The sequence below is a fragment of the Aptenodytes patagonicus genome, chromosome 6 (assembly GCF_965638725.1).
Source record: "Aptenodytes patagonicus chromosome 6, bAptPat1.pri.cur, whole genome shotgun sequence".
In the NCBI taxonomy this organism is placed as follows: Eukaryota; Metazoa; Chordata; class Aves; order Sphenisciformes; family Spheniscidae; genus Aptenodytes; species Aptenodytes patagonicus.
The window spans coordinates 73,496,063-73,515,394 of record NC_134954.1 but is presented as its reverse complement, the minus strand read 5'-3'; the positions used below and the strand labels follow the sequence as shown (position 1 = coordinate 73,515,394).

General features: G+C 38.6%; 1 protein-coding gene across 5 annotated transcripts in view; it reads right to left on the bottom strand.

Annotated features, from left to right (window-relative positions):
- The window catches only part of MBD5 (methyl-CpG binding domain protein 5), a 152,141-nt gene that overhangs the window by 132,343 nt on the left and 466 nt on the right, over positions 1 to 19,332 (bottom strand). The gene's annotated exons all lie outside the window — the stretch shown is intronic.

Here is a 19,332-nt window from a genome sequence, read left to right as displayed (position 1 = left end):
TGTTACAGAGTACTGAACACACGACTGGCAACTGAAAAGTCTTGTCAGGATCTAAATGTATCTTGTCAGGCAATTACACTACTTTACGACTCCAGGTGTTCACAGGTGAAGTTATTTACCAACCACCACAACATCATGCCATATTTGCATCCGGGCTTTGCTGGAGAAAGGGAGGGAGGGGGCTCAGGTGGCTGTATCGCAGCCCCGTGACACCCGTACATGTAACGGCAGGAAAAAAAGGCAATGCACACAGGTACCCATAATGTACCCGTGTTCCTCATTAAGCCAGAGCACAGCCCACCAGCATGTTTTCTGCAACGTTAGCGCTCACCGAGATGCACTTGAAGAGGTCTTTTCAAACACCTTAGGCAAGCCTGACCAACACAGAAAGCTAAGCCTTCTTTACCTATGAATTTACAGCCATCACAAGTCAGAAGAACCTACTCCATCCTCTATTGGGAACATCAAAACCTTCTAATGGGTAGGTGAACTTTAGACACAGTCTTGCAGAGTCTCTCAAAGAGAGTAACACAAATTTATATCCTGGGCAATAAATAGTAGTGTAGACTGGAGAACTTCCATCCTGCTTTCTCACTAGTTTGTAATGCAAGTTCTAAAGTCAGACCTTTGTTCTCCTCTTGCATTTTCCTAGAACAGGCAACAGCAACTTTCTACCACTTACAATTACTACACAACTATGTTGCTGTATCTGAACAGCACTACCCTAGGTAGTAATTTTTTAAACTGTGGGTGGGTACCCAGCCATCATTTTGTACATGCATCCCGATTTAAGGAAACTTTTCCCTAACATTTCTTTTGCAGTAAAAAGCTTTGTTTTTAGAAGGAATCTCCAGATTGAGACAATCTACTTTAATGCCAGAAAAACTTCCTGCACTGTACAGAAACAAGGCAGAGATGAGTAATCTACTGTCTGTAAATACCCACACATACAATAGAAAACGTGATACTGTCACTCATCTCCTCCATGACTGGGACAATACAGACACTGTCCAGTTTGATCTTTGAAGCCCAGGAGGTGTTTGGGTGACCCTGGTAAGGTCTGCTATCCTGGATACATGCTAACGCACCACATTCTTCTAGGTCCAGAGCACCCTGCTTCAGAGGCGGCCTGGGGCACCTTCCTTGCACCCTGCCGAGTGGCGAGACATGCCAAACGTTTAGGCTGTCTTCTGGAACAGGTTACGGATGTCCAGGAATAGAGGGCAGCTACAGGGAGAAGTACAAGGAGGTACCTGCAGTGCCTGGTTTGGGATGCATGGATGACAACGTGGAGGCTGCTTTCCCTAAGAGCGATGGATGGAGAAAGGCTGCTTCATAGAGGACACAGCTGCTAACCTAGCTGCTCATCAACGACTAAACCCAAGTTTATCAAGTGAGGTTTCATTCCAAACCTACTGCTAACAAAGCAGGCTCTAAAGGAGGACAGTTCAGAAAAAACATAAATTATTTATGAGTATGGATACTATGACTTTTGCAGAACACAATTGTACCATGAAATATTCCTAAATGATACCTTGAAATGCTAGAGATAATTCAGCCACATCCACTTTCCCTTCTTCCCAGCGTCCCAAAACAGCTGCAAAAATTCAAAAGTTTTTAGAAGCAGATTTCTGGTTTTTCTGGGGGAAGGGAGAGGATGAGCATTATTTCCCCAAAATCCTGTTCACAGATGAACCTAAACTTACATGGCAAAGTGGCATATTGATCTCTGCTTTCATACACTAAGGTTTAATGTAACATTTTACACAATTTTTGAACAACTTGTGAGAAGAAACCAAAACCAAGTGACATTTCCTTAACTGATGGATTCATCACTGTATTATTATACTTCTGTATTTACTATACTGCACGTTATATTACGAAGCAGCAAAGCAGCCCCAGAAGATAACGTGCCAAGAGCAGAGAGCATGCATACCAAATACTGTCACAGTTTGCCGCAGGAACAACTTTCAAGCGTCGGGAGCTTCCTTGCATGCAGTCACTCACCTTCGCAGCAAGAGTCAGCTCGAATTACTGCAACAGTGAGCAGCTAACAGTTACTTCACTTGAGTTACTATACTCAGGTTAGCCCCAGTAAGCATAAACTTACAGCCAAAACTGGAGCTCAGAGTAGTTTGATTGGCAGCTGATGAATTTTGCTAATTAATGTAAATTGTGCTAACTTGATACAGCACTTGTGGTTGAATTCCCATTTAGAATATGCCAATAGTTTTACTCACAGACATGTTTTGCCCCAGACTGCGTATCAATAGGTAAAATAAAAGCATGTACAAACACGTGGTTTGGATTAACGATTTTTGTACAAATGGAGAGTGTGTGTAATGTGATACGTTAAAGTATTCCTACAGTTCCTACAATGGCCAAGATGTTCCAGCTTTCCTATCTGCTCATTATTCCCCTGATCTTCTAATGCTGAAAACTAGCCCTGCTTAAATGCACCTTTTCACCATTTTGCATGATGTATATGAATCAGCTGAACTCCAACTGTCCACTCTACAGCCAACCATTGAGAATAACGTGCCTAAGAGCTATTAAGAGTAATGAGACTATGACTTTGGGAGAGACATCAGAAATATACATTTGCTTACTTAAAACATGAACACAGGTACAGGCTGATCATACCACTATACACCACCAGGAATGTGTTTAGAAACTGAAGAGCTGCGTCTGTGAGGAAATGACAAGCCTGGCTATTCCTCCTCTTCCCGTGTCTTCTACAGGGAGTTTGAAAGGTTCCTCCTTCATTTCTAAATATAGACCTCATGATCAGATTCTGCATGATAGGTTTATGAACATGAGCAATATGATTTCAGACTGGAATAGCAAAACAAAACACAGAACAAGTCACAGTACTCCTCTGAGTCCTCTTTAAGGTCACCACCCGTGGGGACACAACCCAAGAATCTGAGTCAGTGAGCCTAGAGAACAACCAGAAGAGAAGCAGCCAGAGCTGCAACTGCGTAACTGGAAGCCGTAATCTTTGTTACAATGGGGTAAAATATGAGAGGTGACTTCCAGTTTTTAAACTGTAACATTACAGTTATGAGGGATCTTACAAGTAACAAGTTGGATGTCCTTAATTGCAAAGGTATTACTAACACTATTTTCCTGATCTTCTCTGTAGCAACTAAGATGGACTCAAAGCAAGGGCAAATAACAAATACATAACTACCAGTTGACTTTAGGGAGTTTGCATTTATTAAAAACCCTAGAAAACAAAAAACAAAAAAAAATCCCAACCCCCAAACTAGATTTACAGGTCTAGCAAGTATTACCGCATATTTCTGTAAAATTCCACACTCCTTGTAACTCTATCACACTGGTAACTTAATAGTGCTATATAGTTATTACCATCAGAGGAGCGTCTCAGTCTGAATACGTCCAGTCACTGAATTAAGTGAAGAAGGACCCTGAAGCCATCTGTGTTTGGGCTCCTCACCCTGGGCAGCCTCACCAGGCTTGGGGAGCTTCAGCAGGGAGAATGACTTCTGCTGGCAAATCTCCGAGTCCTAGTTCAGCATCCTGCTAACCTTACTTTTGCTCATTTCTGTCAGATTCAGTGAAATTCCTGAGCAGAGTAGTTTACTAACCTTTTGTAATCCCCAATAAACAGTTCAATCATTAACAGCACTAACAACCTGTGTATCACACAACAAACCATTTATGACCCTCCTTTTCATCTTCCCTCACTGGTTGTGGCTTTTCACCTTTTCTGCTTCTGTTGGTGTCTTAGTTCAGTTAAATTCTTTGTTCATTTATTCCTTCTGTTGGGGGTGGGGAAGAAGCAGAGTATTTTTCAGTTAGGAGATAAAAAGAATCCTTTTGTTCTGCTCAGATTGGTATTTTATAAATTCAGTATGCTCTCCCTTCCGTATTTATTCTGGCCTTATAATCCAAAACGGTCAGAGGACAAATGTTCCTTCACAAGATGCTCCCAAACCCCTACGGCAAAAATTTAAGATATCACTTACTCAAAAATAGAAACGAAGGTCTAAACTGGTAGATTATATCATTGATCTGGGCCCTTTTATCTGTGCTAGAAAAGCTGTAGAATGTATAAATCTAGTGGAAGTCTCAGTGCAGAAAAAGTCACTATTCTAGACTCCTTGTAGAATTTCTCCAAGGGCACAATTTTAGATCCATTTTTGTTTTACTACACTGTTCTACCTATGAACTTATCAGTGGACAAGAAACTGGAATACCTTTCTGTGTACTTTTGGTTAGTTTAATGCTTTGTTATATTTTAATTGGCTTTTTGGAAAATACAATGTCATTTTCAGTTTTGTAAGAAGAATCAGGAAACTGCACCCAAACTTCTCATGTCATTATTGAAAGGTCTAAGAGTTTGTAATACCAGCACATAAAAAAAATAAACCAAAGGCTATACAAGAGAACAGCACATTCTCATTATCACCACACTGGGTCTTCTCCTTCTAGATCTTCACGCAAGGCAAAGATACCAACATAAAGCAGTGTTCCTTGCTCACCTGGACCTATCCCATACTTGGACAGTTGCACCCCGTTTGAAACGTACAGCAGCATCTTCTGCCCACTTCAGATTAAAACAATTACACATACACTTTCTGTGGTGCAGAGCACAGCGTGACACAGCAACACAGATCACACTGGCTTAACATGGCAGGTTTTTATCTTGAAGCATGAAATGCACATCATCCTGTAACTGCTAGGTTTGTAATTAAAGCATGGCCATACCGGGTACTCTGTGGTAGTCGCCTAAGTGTAAAGTGGGCAAAATCTTCTGAAACAACACTGGAATATTCCTCTTAAAAATCACTTTGTTCAGAAAGTATAGGCCTACCATTGCCTAAATAAAGCAACGGTAGGTCTTCCCAGCTGTGTGAAGCTGTACACTTTGCCAACGCAACCTTGTATTTGTTACTGGAGGAGAGTTAATATGGCTAACCAAGACCTGTGTTACCAGACAGTAATCTTCACAAGTGAAATTTCATGAACAGATATGAACACAATTAACCCAGGGAAGACCATCCTCTCCAAAACCAGCTATCACTCAAGATACATTTGTTCTATTCATCATTTGTCAGTAAACTGCTCAATAAACTGCATATTGAATGGGACATATTTAATGAGCGTCTCCATGACTGCAGAAATGACAAGTTCCCAAAACATAAGGTGTGATTCCCAAGCTACTGCAGTCTGGATAATGTTCACCTGCTTTCAGGCTGTTGTAGTATTTCTCATTTCCCTGGCTAGACAAAGGACAAGTGGCATACTCTCAGAGAAGTTTCTTTACAAAACTATTTTATAAAGTATATACTCTCAAGTATTCATATCTGTATGATTTCATCTCGTTTCAACTGCCTTGCACCAGAAGCCAGCTACAGAAACTACGGTAGCTGCCTAAGAGAGTTCTCCAGCCTGCCGTAACAACTGCCCTCTGAGAGGAGGCAGTGCCTCCTAGAAGTCAGAAGGGGCTGGTGGAAAGCTGTCCGTAATTCTCACAAAATCTCTGGTTGTAGCCCATTGAAACAACAGTTCAGCCTCAAGCAGGCGCAGCCCATCCCGCAGTGGCAGCATCAGGGTTTGGTACTGGCTGGAAAAAGGCAGAAGTGAAGAACATAATTGAATCAGCTGTACCTTAGCTTAAAAAAGGTGATGGCAAACACTCATGCAAGAGGGCTTAAGGAGGACAAACAATCTTTCACAGTGTAATAATTCACAGGCTGGCTACAGCAGTTACGACTTCAGAAAGTTAGCAACAATAAAGTGCAACTGCTAGATGCAGCTATACACATCTGGGTTACAGACAGCACTGCTAAGGTAATGGAGCCTGCTTGCAGAGCCCAGATGTGTTCATACTTGTGTAAGTCTCTGCATAGGCATATTCTGTAACATTATTATACGCTGATACTGACCCTCATTATCAGAGAGGGTCAGTATTAGCCAAGCACCTAGCCAGGCCAATCCCATGCACCTAAAATAACAAGCAATCTTCTGTGAGAATGGCATCCAAGTAAAGGATAGTGCTCACAATACATACAAGTCTAAGACAAGTCTCAACTGGCAAGGACATGACTGATCTTACAGACTTGACAGCTTCAGCACAGCCTACCTGGCTCCACCTGCTCCACTCTTCAATACGTACACACCCCACTTTCTCTAGTGTACGTTCCAGAAGCATTACCAATGCACAGGGTTGGGACGACAGCTAGTATTTTTTGTTTTAAAAAAATGTTGATGTCCTTTTGACAAATTCACTACTGGAGACAAAGTAAAATCCAGCTAAGACGTCTCGGTGGGATGCAGAGCAGAACAGCAGTGCCACAGGTGGAGTAGTAGACATGCCTAAATACCCAACTCACCTGCCAGAGAGAACTGAGCTGACAGATTATGACATGAACCCTTCGGCCAAATGACCCTTAACTAATACTATTAATGCTGCCCATGCCCTCAAGAGAGGGGCAAATTCTCAGGAAAATGTACATGAATGTGGATAGCAGTATGGGGAGGAAAAACACCCCCCAAAACCAAACAGGTGTGTGAAGTGTCAAATTGTTCCAATTTATCTGCTGTGTTGCTATCATTTCTCTTTAATGATAAATTCACTCAAAAAAAAAAAGCCAAGAAAAGCCAAAAGCCTATTAAAATGTCTATTTCAAGACATTAGCATTCACTTTTTAATCTGTGTGCTCAAAAGTCTGTCTCTCGCACTGCAGCTCAAGACTTGCAGAGCAGGAAGACATCTAAAGCAAAACCAGTTTTGAAACAGGCTAATATCTCAGATTTCCTTCATGACGGTAGTTCAGTGTTCCCTTCACATCCTGTCCTTCGTTACCTACTGTTGGCTGAAGATAATCTCTTCCAGGCTTCTCAAATGCTGACACAAGAACCTCTGTGAGCACACTGAACTACTTCCTTTTCTCCTTGAAATGATTTAATAACCTACAACTTTCTTCTGTGCCCTACTTGTAGTCTATCATTTTCTTCCTTCTTGTATCAAATCTGCTAAAATAAAAGTTTACAGAGTGTCAATTCAACAAAGGAAAAACTATAAAGTTAGTTCTGACAGCTCCCTTTCTCAAAAAATTTAATCAAAAATGAAAGGAAAGAAAAGAAAAGAAAAATAATCCTTTGCCCTTGAAAAGATGAATTGAATAGCCTTAGGTATTCTATAGCTGTATTTATGAAAAAGTTTTTGGACACTAAACACACAAAAGTCTCTGCAGAAATGGGGAAAGTGTTTTGCCCAAGTCATAAACTTCTTTTTCCATGGCACAGAGAAAAATATGCCGCACTCCACTGCTAGACATAATCTCACCTCTCAGAGAGGTACAAGTCCCATCCATCTCAAAGGGAAGCAATGCCTATGAGATAATGCCATCAAATGAAGTAGCCTCAGAAAAAGCCACATACATACACACATGAACATATGCTATTCAAATTTAGGAGAGCAATTATCTTCTCTATAGAAACACAGTGTTCTGTCCAGACATTATTTTAAAGTTTTCTTACCAAAACCATGTTATTAACACTTAATATTGTAATGGTAGCACCAAATCACAGTACTTAATACTAAAAAATATTAAAAAAATTAACAGATGACAGAATGTATGACTGTTACTTTCCTATGTAGAAAAGGCATTCTACTTCAAAATGAAGTAAAAAGTCATAGTAAAAATCATGTAAAAGTAACGTAAAGCTCCCTGGCTATAAAGGAAAATGAGGTCAGCACATTCAGCATCTCCATGTATTTCCCATTTAATACTTCATACTGTAATGTTGCAGAAATTTATTATTTTCCTCACTTTTATCCAAAACAACTAAGTTTGATTTTAAAATTTTCTGGTTTATAATAGTGAGAAAAACATCTAACAAGAAAGATTATCAGAGATTAATCCCATTGCTGAGCATGTATTTTTATTTCATGCAGAACAGGCATTTCCACTTTGTTAGATTCCCCCCCAATCTGTCTGAAGTCAAATAAGTCTGTGTATTACTATAGAAAATCTAAATAAAAAACCAAATCCTCTCAAATCTGGTTTTCTAACGTAAAGCAATTATTTATTAACATATTATTCATCAAATGCTGAATCATGGGGAAAATGCATAAGTAACTTTGCTACTTTGCAGATAACTTCATTTCAGCTGATTGAACAAATCCTTTTTTCTTGTTTTTGGCAGAACTCTATCAGAATATTTATTTAAAACAATGTTGTACAGCTGTTGTAGTTTAGAGAAAAACATATTTAAGTATTTTGGGACAGGTTTGGTTTTTTGGGTTTTTTTTGGTTTTTTTTTTTTTAAAGTCTTGAACAGAAAAAAAGGAATGAAAAATTAAGTTAATTCCTTGTAAGCACAAAGATATTCCCTTGTAGCCAAGCTAAGAAGCTAACATAGAACAGTATCAGCAATTTGAATTAAGCTATCCAATAGAAATTAAATTTAGAAATCAAGTTTCTCTCATTATAAGAAGTATCTTCTACTGTTCATCCTAAATTATCACTTTTCTTTTTTTATGCTTTATTGAACTATGTAAAATCATCCCCCTGTATGAGGTCCAAAATAATTTTCACAGCAGTCAATGAAAAAAAATATCCCTCATTATTACTATTATTCTATACTACGGTAATACCAGGGCTCCAGTTATGATTGACAAAAACACAGAAAAACACTGTCCAGAAGAGGCACATAAAATAATTTAGTCAGTCATTGAATTCAAAGGGATCAGAGAATAACTCTTAAAATGCAGACTGTTTAATGCTTACAAAATCAACACATCTGGTTCCTACTTCTGCTCAGGTTCCTCAAAAAATTTTGTTCCTATTTCTGTTGAAATACTTAAGCACTCAAAATACACAGAAACTGATGTTATTCCAGAGATACTCCTTTCCTCACGAAGGTATACTGAATTTATTTCCTACAGCACAAGCCGTACTTCAGACCGTTATTTCAAACTAGAAAATGCTAAATCATATTAAAGCTCCTGTTCAACAAAAAACTTTTCTGGCTGTATTCAATGGAAGAACATTTGTCTCTGTATATGTAAGTCTAGAAATACTAATCTGAAAAGGAAGATGCAAGCAATTTAAAAAATAATTGTCATATTTTTATTAATTGTAAAACACACACTTCTGTTTTTGTGGAATAAATTCATACCTTAAAACTCTGAAGATAAAAGTTAAAAAAGAAAAGAAGTTAAATTCTCTACCAGAATGCATTTGCTCAAGTGTAAAGCTAACAAATGCTAAAATTTTTGGCAACACTTCTGCATTTCTGAATCATTAGGTAGTCAAACTATTTTTTGATTTTGCTTGCATGATGTTGGATTAGAATAATCCATATAAATCAGTGTTTTCCCCTCACTAGGAATACTGTGTTTACTTCTGGTCATCTGATGTCAAAAGGATGAATAAAAAAATAGGGAGGTTCAGAAATAAATAACAAAAGTGACTTGCATGTACAGCAGTGGATTAGAATTGTTTACTCAAGAGACGAGTAAGAAAGAATATAGTCAAAGCAAACAAAATAATGGTGAGCCAGCGAAGGCATGCTGAGCATTTCAGTCACCCTGTTCAGAATATAATGATGGGATGCTTTTCCTAATGAAAACTTAAACATGTAGGTCTTTGTCAAAGAGAGCTGTTTATGCTACGGGAACGGCAGAATTCTCCGATGCTTTCCTCCAACCAAGACATGGAGTTCGCAGCTACAAGACAGAACCGAAGTAGGACAAAGAAGAAAAAGCTGAACTCAAGTCATGTATTTAGTTGCCTAGAGACTTAACTCGTGGAAACCTAAACATCTAGGCCAGAGTCCTCAAAGACATTTAAGCACTTCTTTTCTACCGATACCAGTTATCATTTGAAAACAGTGGGGCCTGGTGTCCAAATATGCCTGATGATCTAGACTGTAACAACTTTAAGCTCTTCCAAGTCTAGGCAGCAACAGTGACAACTTTATGAAATTATTTATATGCCTGATAGTAGTCAGATGCCTATTTATTTTCCTTTTCAAATCATCCCCAGACTCTGTTCTCTGTAAAGACTGTGATTAAGCAGCACTTTCTAGTTGATACTCTGTGTGAAAACGGTAAGCCATGGGGCTTCACACTTGTATCTACGGTAAGGCTACCGGGTCTTTTTTCCATAGTCACCATCTCCCCTTCCCATCACTGCCCGTTAACGGCTCTCCTTCCCTCTGCCATGGCAAATACTTCTATGCACAGCCACATGGCCCATACTTGTATGCACAGCCACATGGCCCCTGTTCCCCAAACGCTTCCCAGTTTTCGTTACAGCCCCGATTACCTCCACACCAGCCCCCTCAGCCTTCCACTCTTCTCCAAATGCTTGCTTTGCCTCTATCCACTTCCCTCCCCGCCGCATCCCCCTTCTCTCCCCGTTGCCATTCACAGCCCCGCCGCGCTGCTTGGCTCCTGACCACCAACCCCTCTCCCCAAAGCCTGCGACTTCCTAACGTCTCACTACTCGCTTCCTTCCTACTCCCACACCACAAGGCCTCTACGGAAGCTTTCAGTTATAATCCTCCTTTCTCTCAGAGAGCTGAACGCCATCTTCCCTTAAAATAAGTGTACCTAATGTCGAATACCACAGTGAATAGCAGGAAGACTTAGCCACAGGCAGCACCTTGCAGCTTCAGGGAACTTGCCTCTCCAGTGAAGCAGGCTTCAGCATCCTTTCTTTGCACAAAGATAAAAATATTTCTACCTAGCGATGCGTTCTCTGAAGTTTCAAGTGTATTTGTGGCATTCCAAACTCACTGCACTACTGACACGCAGAAAAAGGCCACCAAGTTGAGCATCAAACATTACTTCTTAGACCAACTAACAGTTAGTAAGTTCTTAGGTATTTCTATTAGGGCAAAATAGAGTATGTGAGTAAAGCAAAAGTAAACAACAGGAGAGTCTATGCAAATTGAGGACAGAACAATTATGGATTACCCTGGACAGGATTAATGCAGAGATTAAAAAAAAAGTAGTAATTATTTGCAAATTTTTGATGAACATACAGATTCACATAACCTACTCCTAAAATACCACCTGTCTGTGGGGACCTCTAGTATACGTGCTAACAGACTTTTTTCAGACCCTACATTGGGACATTAAATAGAAGTCTCTATAAAGAGCTTGCTTTCAAGACAACAATAACTGGAGATGTTTTAAGATATCTTCAATTTAAGATTCACCAGTCGTCAGCAATGAGCAAATTCACATTCACCACCACTATAATGAACATTTTCATATATTACATATGAATTTTGACTACTATCTACCAAAGCAGAAACTAAAAAGTATTTCATTTTTTCTATAACAGAAGCTCAGAAACATTCTAGACATACAGATACCATAAATAAATTCCAGTGCACACAAATTATTAGAATTATTTGCAATAATCAGCAAAAGCTGAATATTAACACTTTTTTTACTGTTTTGTTAAATGCAATAATATTAAAAATCAGATTAATATACTTCCAACAGTTCCACTATGGGGTAAATGTGTCTCAGGTGGTTGTATCAAACCCACAACTTCAAAAAAACCTGAATAAAGTTAAACTTATTTTTATTCAGCATAGATCAATATTTGGAGAAAGTCAATCAACTGTTTTCAATTAAAAGAAAAAATTGTAAACAACGGGTTCTACAAAGTTTATATATTCATTCTCTGACAAAACAACAGTTACTGCTCTGATAGTTATTATTTAAGAAAAAGGATGTCGTTCCTACACACAGGAACACCTTTACTGGCATAAGGTATTTATAAGTTCCTTTTACATAAAAAAAGACTTAAAAAGTATTATCTTTTAATTTGCTGTTTGTTTTTTAGTTCCAGGGATATGCTCATGAAGTCCTACCTCACCATGTGTCTGCAGCTTCTTAGCAGAACCCTTACATCAGATAATGACTTGAGTTACAAAAAATGATTAAGACTGATTCATAACTGTGAAGTTTTTAAGAAAAGGAGCATGGGAAAAAGACCAGCAAAAACCACAAGCATGGCAAGAAAGCTAAATATGTAAGGTGATCCACAAGGAATCCACATACCAGCTGATTAAGAAGCTGCCTAACGACCAGCTTTTGGGATCATTACATGGTTAGAACTGCTCATCCCCCAATACCTTTGTGAAGTTAGAAAACTCATGAAAAATTCAGGTTTAGGGCTTGATCCAGCACCCAAGGAAGTTAATAAATATTTTTAGCACTGACATCAGTGAAAACAGAATAGACCTTTTATTTTTTTTTCCTTAGTTTAAAGATTTCATGTATAGATTTTTAATAACAAAATACCAAGAGTACAAATATTTTATTGATATTTCAAAAAATTAAAGTCATCTTACACAGCAATATTGTAACAACCCGAATTACGTGCCTAATACAAACCTATTTATCAAAGTATAATAACTTGGCCAAAGCGCAATACAACGAAGATGTCACAAGAGTAATGCAACTTTCAGAAAAAACATCAACGCTACCACAGTGAGCACTGCAACTTTATAGCTAGTACGCTCTGCACAGATGGACAAGTAATTTTTAGAAATGAATCACGCTGCAAATGATTTTACTAATTTTAAAACAGAGGTGAGGAACCAATAGCCTACAGGCCAGATACGGTTTGCTTCTTCAGTTCAGGTGGCCTACAGACACATACATGCTTTATTACTTAACACCACCAAGGCAGACTTCAAGGAAAACCACGTGTGTTTTAAAAGGCTCCAACAATTCACATATTTTTAAATATATAATCTTAAACCCAAACATCAGCCTGAAGTTTAAAGTATTAAATGAAATCTATGTTATTAGTTTGCATTTTTTTTTAAATGCACAAATTCTTGAGTTATTGTCTACTAAATATAGCATGTTTGCTACCCTGAGAAGATGGAACTTCACAGCCCTAAACATTTAAATTATCTTAGTAGAGAAAAGTCAATGGTACTTTGAATTTGGACAACAGCCTATGCAACGGCTGCGGTAGAAGAATTTTGATACCTGCTCCAATACAGAGGAACATACTCTACAGTCCTTACTTAGGGCAACACTTCCACTGAAATCAATGAATGTTTTGCCTTGAAAAGATACAGTACCAAATATAGATCTCCGTCTTTCATAGACAGCTTCTTTCAAAGAGCAAAGCATTTCTGAATCTGAAAGTGTATGCAGGATTCTAAATATGAAACGAACAACAAGTGAAAAAATTTATTGAGAAAGAGAGAAATCACAGGCCACCACTCTACTTTCATCCTTTCTGCAATTATTTGCAGCTGCCATGAACATATTGATATTTAGTAAACTGAAGGCTGCAGCTTTAATTGAAGTTTGACTGCTATAAACAGTTAGCTGCCTGGCTCTGGCCCGCACTCTAATACCATCAGCAGAACAGAGATGGGAAGCATAAACAAACCTTTTAACTAGATTACAGTTTCTAAAACGGCCAAGAATCCCTTCGGCAAGAACTCCTGTGTGACAAAATGTTAAAGGAGGAAAAATATTTTGAAAGAGTATCTTAAAAAAAAGCCTAACCTTTCCTAAGATAGTATGAATGGGAGTCCTCTGAGGAAAATGACTAAATTTTCAAAGGGGGCTATTCTTGAGAAACACGGTCTGATCCATCAAGAAAAAATAAAAAGCCAGAAAACTTTAAAACAAATGGTTGCAAAACAGAACGATATTTTCCAAAGGCTTTTTCTCTTAAGACTTCAAAATGCATCAAGAAAAGTTACTGAACTTTGAACTACCAGCAGATCTTATAATATCATTTCACATTTCAAGCAGCCATGCTCAAGAACAACATAACAAAAACACGTTGCATCACCAGTTTATACCAACATGTCTACCTCTTAAATCTGATCCTTCGCATAATTCGCTTTAGCCAAGCTTCTTCCCCATAAAGATTACGAGGGGACAACATAACCCCACTTCTGCCCCCAAGCCTGTAAAAGACAAAAGGAAGTTCTGTTCTAAAAAAACCAGCTCCTTACAGATTTCTGACTGCTTTGTCTCTTTAATCAACGATGTCATTTGTCCACTTTTTCAGTGTTTTCTTACAAAAAGAGCAGATACTAAAAAATTCTTCCTCTCATCTAGGGGTTGGATGAGAGGATCCAGCAAAAACTTTTTTTTGTGCTTGTCTTCTACATACATATAAAATAAATAAAATTTGCCTCCTTAAGTCAACAGTATGCTTATATAAAACAATTAAATAGATGCATAAATCTTCATGGCATCACTCTTAAAAGTAAAAAATTAAATAAATTTAAAATATATATTAGGTGCAAACACAGTCAAAATATAAAGCCAGTGCCAGCTGTTTGTTATTGTCAACACTACAGCTTGAGTCCTACCAAAACACATGAAATTTGTACTCATTCTAGGGGAGTTACTCATATATATGCCTATATACGCATGCGCACATGTGTGTATAAATATGCGTGCATGTGTATATGTGTAGGTATAAAAAAATATACATGAGATATACAGGTAAAGGCTCAAAGGAATGAGACAAAACCAAATGTTTTACACATTTTTATAAGGAGTTTAGTTTGTCACAACAGATAATCCTAAATAATGTGTTGGCAATGACCTACCAGAGCTTAAAAATAAAGTCTAAAATTGGCAAATTGAAATTTAATTTACATGTTTTTGAAACATTAGGCAGTAAGAATGGAAAAATTAGACTATTTATATTTATGACATGTAGGCCTACCTTCTATTTGGCCGACTTTTACTTTTCTTCTAACTTAGACTGCATTTGTTTCCTTTGGCTGCGGGGTACAAGGCAACATAATTGCAAGCCTGTCTTTATCTAAATGTTGAGAATATCACCATTTGATCCAACAGGATTTGTTGTGCAAACAATTGACAAGTGTTCTGGTTCCCTCACTTGGGAATTTTTCTTAGCGAGGCCATGCTACTGATGCTGCTAATCAAGGGCCCTAATATTTGAGACGCTGTTTACATTTCAGATTACTCCTCCTTCAGCAAGTCACCAAAATAATTTTGGATTTAATGTCACTGAAAATGTAGACTAATCAAAAATTATGAGAATGTATTTTTTTTTAATCCTGGGCTTCAATTTTACCTCATATAGGAATAATGTAATTAACATACTGCTTCTATAGGTCTTAGCTACCAGATATTGTGACAAGATAAGAAATTTTAAAATACTGTTTGCTTACTTTATTTTAAAATATTTCCTATAGAAGAAATAAAAAAAAAAGAAAACAGCACATTGAAGAATTTAACCAGAGTAACAAATGAAATCCTTTATTCTTTCTTTGATAAGAAAGTTATTAGAAACCGCAAAAAGAATTTCCAAACATTTTACCATTTCATTTTTAAAGTAAATTTAAAGCTCCTGAAACAGAAGATTTCAGAAAAAAACCAAAACCCCACAATTCCCAAACAAACCACAGAGTGACAAATGTATCTTGTGCATCTCCATCTCTCTGCATTGCCCTCTACAATGTTCCTTATCTCCAACCCAAGGAACCAACACTCAAAGCCGCTCTCCACGATCCGTTCCTTAGTCGTTCCCATGGGAAGGACAGGAGGTAATGGAGATTTTTGTGATGGGAACACCTGTCAAGCTGCAGATAAACTGAGATGATCAACTCATTTCACAAAGGTCTATGAATAGCCATCTCATGGTAATGACTGATTCCTGCTGCCATGTGTCAGATCAAAACAACAACTTAGAGGTAAAAGGCTCGAAATACAGATCTTTAAAGCAACTGCGTGGCTCCAATTTTAACTTAAGTACTGTTTTAAAGTATCTATTTTTTACACTTCTTTTATATACTCGTTTGTATATACACATGGCACTTGCGTATGTAGCTAAACATATACGCATATGTACTCATACACTTTATAACGTTGTAGTCTAAGCGGTCTTGACAAATTTTACCTCAATTTAAAAATAGTGCAAAGCCTGAACTCCTTTCTAGACGAATCATCAAAAAAACAGGTATCACTATAATAAAGAACTTGGAATTTGAAGAGAGGAAAGGAGTCAGCACTTCTTAATTTCTTAACTGCTGCTTTTTATTAGCATCCCACTTGGGTTAACTTCAGTTACATAGCTTTCAGGATGCTTTAATTTTAATCCGTCTCCAATGCTCTTCCAAAATTTTATTCCTAATACAGGCTTTGGTTCCTGTGCAGGCCTATTTAAAACTGATTGAGCAGTATTATTCCACCTAATAGTTCCAAAAATAATTACAAAGAAAAGCCAGCGGTTTCAAACATTCAAATAACTCTTAAAAAGATTAAGCAAGTCCTTAATGACATAAAAGCATTCCAGAATGTATTCCGTATCTTTTTATTGTTAAAATCAACAGTAACTTTGATACCCACTTCCACGGGGACAAAACAGAAACCAACAGAGGATCCTTAAAAAAACCCAACCAAACAAAACCAAGCACCCAAACAACTGAACAAGCCCAAAACAAGAAACCAAACTCCCCACTTTTCAAAAGTTTAAACAGTGTTTTTGACAAGGAAGCTCAGTCACTTTCAAAATTTGTGTCCTGAGCCATTAATAGATGAGATTCTTCTCTTGCAAGCTGCTTTGCGCATGTGGTCTCTTAAGCCCACAGAAAGACACGCTGACATTAGTGGGGCTCCAGATGGGCACGAGGGGCCACCCACCTGGTCCACTGCGTCCCAGAAGGAACGTCCACGATAAGCACTCACTGCTGATTCAGACACTAATTTTGTAGTTATGGACTGCATTCAAGTTACTGATCTTCCACATACAAGGAATCGCCATGAATAACAGTAGAGGGGGGGAGGGGAAATCTACTGACAACACCGAATTAAATAACCCAGCTGAAAACCAAGGCAGTCCATTTTTGAGTGGACTGCTACTTATGCCAAGATCTTCAGTGCTTTTTAACAAGGAGAAAGATTGATCCCTCCACAGCCAAAGAAGAACGAAAGGACTGCAAGCAAAGAAAAGTTAAATTATTGCAAGTATTGCATCATAAAGATTCTCTTCAAACATCTGCTTACCTAGTCCAAATAGAAACTAACACATTCATCTACAAAGAAAAGTAAGACAACAAACTCCAAGGAAAGACTGTTAAAGACAAATACAAGTCTGGCCTGAACAGCATCTTTATGTCTAGCACAGCCTACATTTTGCCATGGTAGGTTCCTTGCTAATTCAAAACAATCTCTCTGACCTAGAGTCTGAGAAGCCACTAACCTGGAATACAGGAAAAGAATTATTAATTTTGGCTCAAAAGATAAATAATTGAAAAATACGCACAAAGTTTTCCTAAAAGCAATTAGCAGCTGTAAATACCTATTCACAATAGCAGCAAAAAGAGCTTAAAAAACCCAAACAAAACAAAACTGTATTGCCCTTTAGTTAGAGCTGTTGATAACGCACAGTCTTCCTTAACACAGGTTGAGGGATTCAGTTCTTTCGGTTCATAGAAGGCTGTTGTGACAGCAGCCAGAAGCCCCAAATTAGCCTTAGACCCCTTAGTGCTAGGCGCTGCAGAAATGCAGGGATCACCTCCGACAGAACTTGGAATCTCATCCCCACCAGTGGTTCCTTAGGATGGTCCTTTCCTACCCAATTCCCCCAAATCAGCCTATGGAAATGAAGGGTTTATTAGTAATTTTATCTCTAGGATTTAAAGTAAGAGAAGCCCCTGAATTATTCTGCCCAGCTTTAGAATTCTGTTAGGGTATTTTACTGAGCAATCGTATTAAACCAAACCATACCTCTTTTTAACACTAAAAGACAAAGAAATTAAAGTGTTAAATCCCCATAATAAATAACACATCTCAACAGCTGTAGGCCATGAAAGTTGCAGGCAGATCTGCAGCTCTACATACATTGGGAGTGTAATCCTGAAGCTGCTACAGGTTCCCATGTACAGATGAAAGTAGAACAATGGTATCTCAGGTTGAGAAAGGAAGCATTGTCATGAAAAAAAAAAACCAAACCCAGCGTCCTTTATTCCTGGTCAGTCTTTTGCTGTCCAACTCTTGCCTGTAGTAAACTAACTACAAGGAGAGTCACATGTTTAAAGAATGGGTTTTTATACAGGTATCTGCCGATTTTGATGATGATTATTGTGTGTTTTTCACATGTTTAAAACCAAAGTAATCTTGTTTTCGCAAGTGAACAGAAAACTAATGGCAAACTATTAGAAAGAACTACAGTTATGGCTGCTACCTTCAGTTCTTCTTCATAATGCTTTTAAGTATCAGTCCAACTATATTTTTCTCTCATTCTTTCCACCCCATCAAATTACGGCTTTCTCAAACTCCAGTTTGATCACAAAATTGCTGCTTCACACAAGACATGTATGTACAAATTAGAAATGGGAGATACCAAAGCATTTCAGGAGGGCTCTTTCTTGTGGGTATCCTTCCAGCGTGAGGCAGAGATGACACACGCTCTCCGCTGACCACCATTTAACCGTGATGCCCCACTGAAATACATACTCATGGCCTACTTCATGGTTCAGCATGCTCCACAGTACTTAATAAACTGAGCACTCAAACTGTCTTTTTAAAATTACGGAGGACATAATTAAGCTCCAGAAATAAGCAGACAACAGCATTTTTGATATAAACATCCTACTTATGTAGAGGACTCTTATTTCAACTCGGCATTAACGCCCAAACTCTTACTTCTGAATTCTTGCAAATCTCTAGAAGGCTTCTTCCAGTATTTCCTTGAGTTAGGCGTTTAGTTTGCCCCCTTACATTTGAATCTATTTCAGACATTTTGACGCTTAACTTTCCTTTTAATCAGTAGAAAAAATGGTCAGATCAGCCTACCTACCGGTGGTACCTGACCTAACAAACCAGCGACATCGTAAGCGTGGATGGAGACATTTGGCCTTCCCAGCAGAAGGCCACGGAAACACAGATCACGACATACATATATATATATATATTTCGGCAAACCACTGACCAAATATAGCCAGCCACCAAGGATAGCCACGTACTGCTATCAAATGCGCAACACCGATCCCGGTCCGGCCAACATTGACGTTTGCTGGGAGTCCAGTTCTTGGACTATCCCTGGAAGTTAAGCTCGCCAGCGGGTCTTTGTACGGCCGGGGCCTTAACGGCCTGAAACCGCCGCAGAGAGCCCAACCGGGGGAGCAAATCCCGAGGGCTCCCCAGCACCCTGCCGTTATTTCAGCCACCGAATTCCCTGCTGCAGCGAGATAAACACTTTCGGGACGAGCCGGGGCTCAGCACCCACCGGAGCCACCCCGAACTTTCCTCACAACACCGCGCCTTCAGCCCAGGGCCGCCCCCGCCGACGTTACCCCCCCCCCCCCCCCCAA